Source organism: Vitis riparia, chromosome 12 (assembly GCF_004353265.1).
Source record: "Vitis riparia cultivar Riparia Gloire de Montpellier isolate 1030 chromosome 12, EGFV_Vit.rip_1.0, whole genome shotgun sequence".
Classification (NCBI taxonomy): Eukaryota; Viridiplantae; Streptophyta; class Magnoliopsida; order Vitales; family Vitaceae; genus Vitis; species Vitis riparia.
This window is the reverse complement of record NC_048442.1, coordinates 14516193-14524427: the sequence shown is the minus strand read 5'-3', so window position 1 is coordinate 14524427 and position 8235 is coordinate 14516193. Positions and strand designations below refer to the sequence as shown.

Sequence of the window (8235 nt, the reverse complement as noted above, 5' to 3'; positions counted from 1 at the left end):
GGATATAATAGTTGACCTTTACATTTCATGGTGAGAATGTAATTGATTTGGACCCCAGCCTCTAGGGGTTTGGTTAGAGGTTACTAGTACTAGTAGTGTTTGGTTCCTTCCATCAAGAACAATTTGAGGCTAGCCACCCATTTGAAAAGTCCCACCTAACTGGGCATTTGATATTTGATAACCAGAGTAATGAAAATTGAATGGATTTGATTGAATCTTATGTGAAAGTGTTTGAATTTGATATGAAAATGGTTGGTTGAATTTTGAATATATTAGTATTTTTGAAACTCTAATATTTGATGAGAAAAAAAAATGATATCTCCTATTTGAAATGAAAATATTTGATCCATGAACTGCATTAATATTCCTTATTGGGCTGTGAGCTCATTCCCAATTGTTGAAAATTTTTCAGGTACTCTTAGTTCGGGTGAGAAGTGATGGCTAGGCTGAGAAATGGTCATCATTAGGATTTGACTTAGGATTTTATGTTGGATTTTGTTTAACTTTAGTTATGTCCATTTGGATCTTTTGGTATTTGGAAGCTATTTGGATATTGATCCTTTAAATTTTATGTTAGTTCAAAGTTGAGTTTTAGAGATTTTAAAGTTTGTTTTAGTACTTGAATTATTTAAGTTTGCAATTTTTTTTGGACAATGGATTTTGGATAGTGGATGTTTTAGTGTTGAAAATCGAATTTTCAGGATTTTAGATTTTGTTCCGCTACTCTGAATAGGTACTTGGTAATTGGTAACTTCTGAGTACAAGATAATTGTTTGGGTCAAGTTACACTATAAGCCTTCGGGTTTGAAGTGTGAAATGACCGTCACGCCCTTGGAGTGGGTCTTAGGGCGTGACAGAGTGGTATCAGAGCTTTAGGTTTTGATCTTAATGGGAATTTGAATTGGTTTAGATTGGGGATAGATGAGTGACGCATTTGTTTAAGTTTTAGTTTCATTTAGTATAAATTCCAATTCTTTCTTTATTTGGAAATTTTCTAATTGGTTCTTTAGTGACTAATTTAGTTATGCTTTATTATTTTAGGACATCATGCCACCAAGAAGAGCAGCTTCTTCACAAAACAGTCAGGCTAATGATGATGTACCTCCAGTTGAGGGTTTGCCTCCTGTGAGTGCAGAAGGGGTCTATAGGTATCTTGGGACACTAGCTGGTTTAGTTGAACGCCATGCTCGAGCTACTGGGACTAATGTTCAGGGATAGTCTTCATCTTCTAAGGGTAACTCTTTTGATGACTTTAAGAAATTGGGTCCTCCTTACTTTTCTGGTGCTACAGATCCCACAGAGGCAGAGGCTTGATCCTTAAGATGGAGAAATTCTTTGGTGTAATAGATTGCTCTGAGGAGCAAAAAGCCTCTTATGCAGCTTTTATGTTAGATAAAGAGGCAGATCATTGGTGGCGTATGACTAGGAGACTTTTGGAGGATCAAGAATCCATAACATGGAGACAATTTAGGGAGGCTTTCTACAAGAAGTATTTCCCTAACAATGTTAGGCGACAGGAGGTGGGAGAGTTTATTCGTTTGGAACAGGGGGGTATGACTGTGGCTCAGTATGAGGCCAAATTTACAGAGTTATCACGTTTTTCCCCACAGTTGATTGCTACAGAGGAGGAAAAGGCATTAAAGTTTTAGGATGGATTGAAGCCTTATTTGAAGAACAAGATATCTATTCTGAAGCTTGGTGTCTATTCAGAGGTTGTTGATAGAGCCCTTATAGCAAAAAAAGATAATGAGGAGCTTCATCAGTATAGGGAACAGCAAAGGAAGCGAAATAGAAGTGATGGTGCTCATGGTAATCAAGCACGACGAAAGTCTACATCAGGAAGAAATCAGAATAAAGGGAAGGCAACGCAGAATTTAGATGGGGCTTGTCCTACTTGTGGTAAGAAGCATGAGGGTAGGCCATGCTATAGAGAGATTGGAGCTTGCTTTGGTTGTGGGAAACAAGGACATTTGATCAGAGATTGTCCAGAGAATAGGAAGTTCATCACTGGGAAGCCTAAAGAGGAAAATAAGGAGGATAAGCAGAAACTCAAAGCCCAAGGACGGGTGTTTGCTATGACTCATCGAGATGCTCAGGCCACTTCTGATGTGGTGACAGGTACTCTCTGAATCCACACCTTATTTGCTAGAGTCTTGATTGATCCTGGATCAACACACTCTTTTGTTTCAGTATCTTTTGCTGGCTTGTTGGGTTTGCCTGTTGCTAGCATGGACTTTGATTTGATTGTTGCTACTCCTGTGGGAGATTCTATTGTGGCCAGTAGAATGCTTAGAAATTGTATTGTGATGATTGGTTATAGGGAAATGCCAGTTGACTTAGTACTCCTTGACCTTCAGGATTTTGATGTGATTTTGGGGATGGATTGGTTAGTTTCCTACCATGCCTCTGTTGACTGTTTTGAGAAAAGGGTGACATTTAGTATTCCTGGTCAGCCTAAGTTTAGCTCTGAAGGGAAGCATGTGGACAAACCACTGCGTATGATCTCAGCCTTGCGAGCTAGTAGCTTGCTCAAGAAGGGTTGCCAAGGATTTTTGGCTAGTGTGATGAGTAATGAAAGTGATTTGAAGTTGGAAGACATACCCATAGTAAGGGAGTATCCTGATGTCTTTCCAGAGGATTTACCTGGCTTGCCACCAGAGAGAGAGGCGGAGTTCACCATCGATCTGGTACCAGGAACAAGTCCTATGTCTAAGGCCCCATACAGGATGGCACTTGTGGAGCTTAAGGAGTTGAAAGTTCAGCTTCAGGAGTTATTGGACAAGGGTTTTATCAGGCCCAGTGTTTCACCTTGGGGAGCTCCTATTCTATTTGTGAAAAAGAAGGATGGCTCAATGAAACTTTGCATTGACTATAGGGAGTTGAATAAGGTGACAGTGAGGAACAAGTATCCCCTTCCTCGGATTGATGATTTGTTTGATCAGCTACAAGGTGCTTGTGTGTTCTCTAAGATTGATATTCGGTCTGGTTATCATCAGTTAAGGGTTAGAAGTGAAGATGTACCCAAGACTGCTTTTCGAACTAGATACGGGCATTATGAGTTTTTGGTTATGCCTTTTGGTTTGACTAATGCACCTGCTGCTTTTATGGACTTAATGAATAGGGTATTCAAGCTCTATCTAGATCAGTTTGTGGTGGTTTTTATAGATGACATCTTGGTATACTCAAGAAGTAGAGAGGAGCATGAGGGCCATTTGAGTATTGTATTACAGACCCTCAGAGATAAGCAGTTGTATGCTAAACTAAAGAAGTGTGAGTTTTGGTTAGACCGAATTTCTTTCCTTGGGCATGTGGTAAGCAATGATGGCATCTCAGTTGACCCTGGAAAGGTAGATGCTGTAACTAATTGGAGAAGACCTAGTACTGTGACTGAGATTCGAAGTTTCTTGGGACTTGTTGGTTACTATAGGCGGTTTATAGAAGGGTTCTCTAAGATTGCCCTACTTTTAACTAAGTTGACACAAAAGGGAGTTAAGTTTGAGTTGTTTGATGATTGTGAATATAGCTTCCAAGAGTTGAAGAATAGATTAGTGTTAGCTCCTATTTTGACTATCCCTTCAGGTTCAGGAGGATTTGTGGTGTATAGTGATGCCTCTCATCAGGGTTTGGGTTGTGTTCTTATGCAGCATGGGAGAGTTGTAGCTTATGCTTCTAGACAGTTGAAGCCTTGTGAAAGGAACTACCCTACTCATGATTTGGAGTTAGCTGCTATGGTTTTTGCACTTAAGATCTGGAGACATTTTCTTTTTGGTGAAACTTGTGAGATATTCACAGATCATAAGAGTTTGAAGTATTTATTTTCCCAAAAGGAATTGAACATGAGACAAAAAAGATGGATAGAACTACTTAAGGACTATGATTGTATTATTCAGTATCATCCTGGGAAGGCAAATGTTGTAGCTGATGCCTTGAGTAGGAAGTCAGTTGGTTCTCTAGCAGCTATTAGAGGCTGTCAAAGGCAGTTACTTGAAGAGTTGAGGAGTTTACAAGTCCACTTTCGAGTTATGGGCTTAGGAGCACTTGTAGCAAATTTCAGAGTACAACCAGACTTAGTTGGGAGAATTAAGACCCTACAAAAGAATGATTCCCAATTAGTGCAAGTTATGGAGGAAGTTAAGAGAGGCAGTAAGCCTGATTTTGTTTTGTCAGATGATGAGATCTTGAGATTTGGGACTAGAGTTTGTGTCCCAAATGATGAAGACTTAAGGAGGGAGCTTTTAGAGGAAGCTCATTGTTCCAAGTTTGCAATCCACCCAGGTGGGACAAAGATGTACAAGGATTTTAGGCAAAACTATTGGTATTCAGGTATGAAGCGTGATATTGCACAATTTGTGGCTCAGTGTTTAGTGTGTCAACAGGTGAAGGCTGAGCATCAGCGACCAGCAAGGTCTTTGCAGCCACTTGCTATTCCTAAGTGGAAGTGGGAACATATTACCATGGATTTTGTGATAGGATTGCCAAGAACCTTAGGGGGTAATAATGCTATTTGGGTGATTGTTGATCGGTTGACAAAGTCTGCTCACTTTTTGCCTATGAAAGTCAACTTTTCTTTAGATCGTTTAGCTTCTCTTTATGTGAAGGAGATTATGAGAATGCATGGAGTACTAGTTTCTATACTATCTGACAGAGATCCTCGTTTCACTTCTAGATTCTGGCATAGTCTACAAAAAGCTTTGGGCACTAAGTTGAGTTTTAGTACTGCTTTCCATCCTCAAACTGATGGCCAATCAGAAAGGGTAATTTAGGTTTTGGAAGACTTGTTGAGAGGTTGTATTTTGGACCTACAAGGTAATTGGGATGATCATTTACCTTTAGTAGAGTTTGCCTATAACAATAATTTTCAAGCTAGCATTGGGATGGCAACTTTTGAGGCATTGTATGGTAGGAAATATCGATCTCCTATTTGTTGGAATGATGTTGGAGAAAGGAAACTTTTGGGGCCTGAACTTGTGCAGTTGACTATTGAAAAAGTTGCTTTGATTAAAGAAAGATTAAAAGCAGCTCAAAGTAGACATAAGAGTTATGCTGATAATCGTAGGCGAGATTTGGAGTCTGAGGTGGGTGATCATGTGTTCTTGAAAGTTTCACCTATGAAGTTTGTGATGAGATTTGGGAGAAAAGGAAAACTTAGTCCTCGTTTTGTGGGTCCGTTTGAAATATTAGAAAGAGTAGGCACCTTGGCATATAAAGTAGCCTTGCCCCCAAGTCTATCTAAGATTCATAATGTTTTCCATGTTTCAACCTTGAGGAAGTATATTTATGATCCCTCTCATGTTGTGGAGTTAGAGCCTATTCAAATTTCTGAGGACTTGACCTATGAAGAAGTACCCATTCAAATTGTGGATGTGATGGATAAGGTACTGCGACATGTTGTTGTCAAGTTGGTAAAGGTCCAGTGGAGAAATCATAGTATCCGAGGGGCCACTTGGGAGTTAGAAGAAGAGATGAGAGAAAAACATCCTCAATTATTTCAAGACTCAAGTATGTCAAGTTTAGAGGACTAAACTTTTGTTAAGGAGGAGAGGATGTAACGCCCAAGTATTTTTTTTTTAAGGGTAATTTAGGAAATTACTAATAATAGTTAAATTAGTTAATTAATTAATTTAATAAAGTGGAAGAGGGGTAAAAGTGTAATTTTACGAATAAATACCCTAGGTATAAATTAGAAATTCTATTTCTTCCTGTTCTTTTCTGAATAGAGTTCCTGTTCGTAGAATTTCAGAGAACGTAGGTTGGAGTCAGATTTCAGGGTTGAAGAACAGATCTCTATAGGTAAGATTCTAACCCCTAGTTTAATATTTTAGATTCATTGATTAATTTCAAACACATCAGATATCTTTTGGAAAACCCAAATCTAGATTATGGTTAGTTTATTTTATTTTTAATTCGTTTTAATATCAAAATAATAATAATAAAAAATTTAAGATTTTGATTTTATTGTTGTAATTTGGGAGACCTTAAGTTTTATTAGATGAGAAAAAAAAAATTCTTGGAAGGTTTCGATTTTAGGCTAGGGTTAATTTTATAAAAAAAAAAAAAAAAAAAAGGTGTGCATAGTATTGGATGGAAGAAAGAAAAAAAAAATGGGCGTGTGCCCGGATGGAAGGAGGCTTATATATGTATATATATAATGATTCATTATCATGATGATGGCAATGGAAAAAAAAAAAAACCTTGCTTTGTTTTATTGGTTTGGTGTACCGAGACAAGTGGGTAATAGTTTGGGTGGCTTTTGAAATGGTTAATTAAAAAATAATAATAATAATATTTAGTTTTAGATTAATAAATAAGATAATAGTAATAATGGTCTTTTTTTTTTTGGTAATAAATAGAATGAGAGATTTAGCAATATATATATATATATATATATATAGAATTTTATAATGAAATAAAATTGTAATTTAATTAAATTAGTAATGTGTTATTAGAAACAAATTGGGAATTTATTAATTATAATTAAATAAGGAATAGAGTAATTAAATTATTACTTTGTTAATCAGAAATATTAATCTTAACATTTAGAAATTTTAGGATTATCTAATTTATATTTTGAGGTAAATAGTAATAGTGGTCTTTTCATTGTGATAGGTGAGGAGTAGAATTTTCAGGGTTATTTTTCCTTCAAGGTCTTTGCATATTTTGAGGTAAGGGAAGTTAATGCAATATTTATAAAACTAAATTATTTTATATGTTATTTTGAATTGTGGAAAAGAAAATGATATTTTGTTACCATGCATGGATCAAACTGTTTTGCACTAAATATTATGTTGGAATATTTTGTTTTATTTATGACAAAATATGGAGATATTATGCTGTATAAATTTGAATACTTGAACAAAAACATCAATCTGGTTTATTTAGCCCTTGTCAACAGGATATAATAGTTGACTATTCGGCCCTGTCAACGGGATATAATAGTTGACCTTTACATTTCATGGTGAGAATGTAATTGATTTGGACCCCAGCCTCTAGGGGTTTGGTTAGAGGTTACTAGTATTAGTAGTGTTTGGTTCCTTCCACCGGGAACAATTTGAGGCTAGCCACCCATTTGAAAAGTCTCACCTAACTGGGCATTTGATATTTGATAACCAGAGTAATGAAAATTGAATGGATTTGATTGAATCTTATGTGAAAGTGTTTGAATTTGATATGAAAATGGTTGGTTGAATTTTGAATATATTAGTATTTTTGAAACTCTAATATTTGATGAGAAAAAAAAATGATATCTCCTATTTGAAATAAAAATATTTGATCCATGAACTACATTAATATTCCTTATTGGGCTGTGAGCTCATTCCCAATTGTTGAAAATTTTTCAGGTACTCTTAGTTTGGGTGAGGAGTGATGGCTAGGCTGAGGAATGGTCATCATTAGGATTTGACTTAGGATTTTATGTTGGATTTTGTTTAACTTTAGTTATGTCAATTTGGATCTTTTGGTATTTGGAAGCTATTTGGATATTGATCCTTTAAATTTTATGTAAGTTCAAAGTTGAGTTTTGGAGATTTTAAAGTTTGTTTTAGTACTTGAATTGTTTAAGTTTGCAATTTTTTTTGGACAATGGATTTTGGATAGTGGATGTTTTAGTGTTGAAAATCGAATTTTCAGGATTTTAGATTTTGTTCCGCTACTCTGAATAGGTACTTGGTAATTGGTAACTTCCGATTATAAGATAATTGTTTGGGTCATATTACACTGTAAGCCTTCGGGTTTGAAGTGTGAAATGACCGTCACGCCCTTGGAGTGGGTCTTGGGGCGTGACAAGTGGAGCCCAAATTTCCATTAGTGATAAGATTGGGTAAAGTTTATCCGGAAGAGTGAAAAGGCACCCACTATCTGAAGATACACTAATAGCTACCCAGTATGGGCATAATTCTACATAGATATATGGTTCCAGAATAAGCCCTTTGCCAAGTCTTGGTCACCACAAAAAATCCCACTAACATGTCCAAGTAGTCTCCGTAAGCTAAGGAACTTCAAGCAACACCTCACACCACATCGTTTTAGAATGCTGGGTCAGAGATGAAAAACTCCAAATGAAGTTGTCTCTCTTTGTTTCTTTAATGAGGGATGTAATAATGTATCCATTTTTCCACCCCATACTGGTGTCAAGCTCTAAGGGAAGGCCCAAGGTCAAGACACATGCATAAGGACAATCTAACGGCTACACATCCCATTGGAATTCTAACAGAGATGGAGGTATACCTATTTGGATTT

At 36.5% G+C, this 8235-nt stretch overlaps 1 long non-coding RNA gene across 1 annotated transcript; it reads left to right on the top strand.

The window, feature by feature from the left end:
• Positions 1–5749: 5749 nt before the first annotated feature.
• Positions 5750–7377, top strand: LOC117926197. The gene is made up of 3 exons (XR_004653078.1): positions 5750–5790; positions 6607–6662; positions 7338–7377. It is a non-coding gene; the product is annotated as an uncharacterized LOC117926197 (long non-coding RNA).
• The last annotated feature ends 858 nt before the right edge of the window (positions 7378–8235 follow it).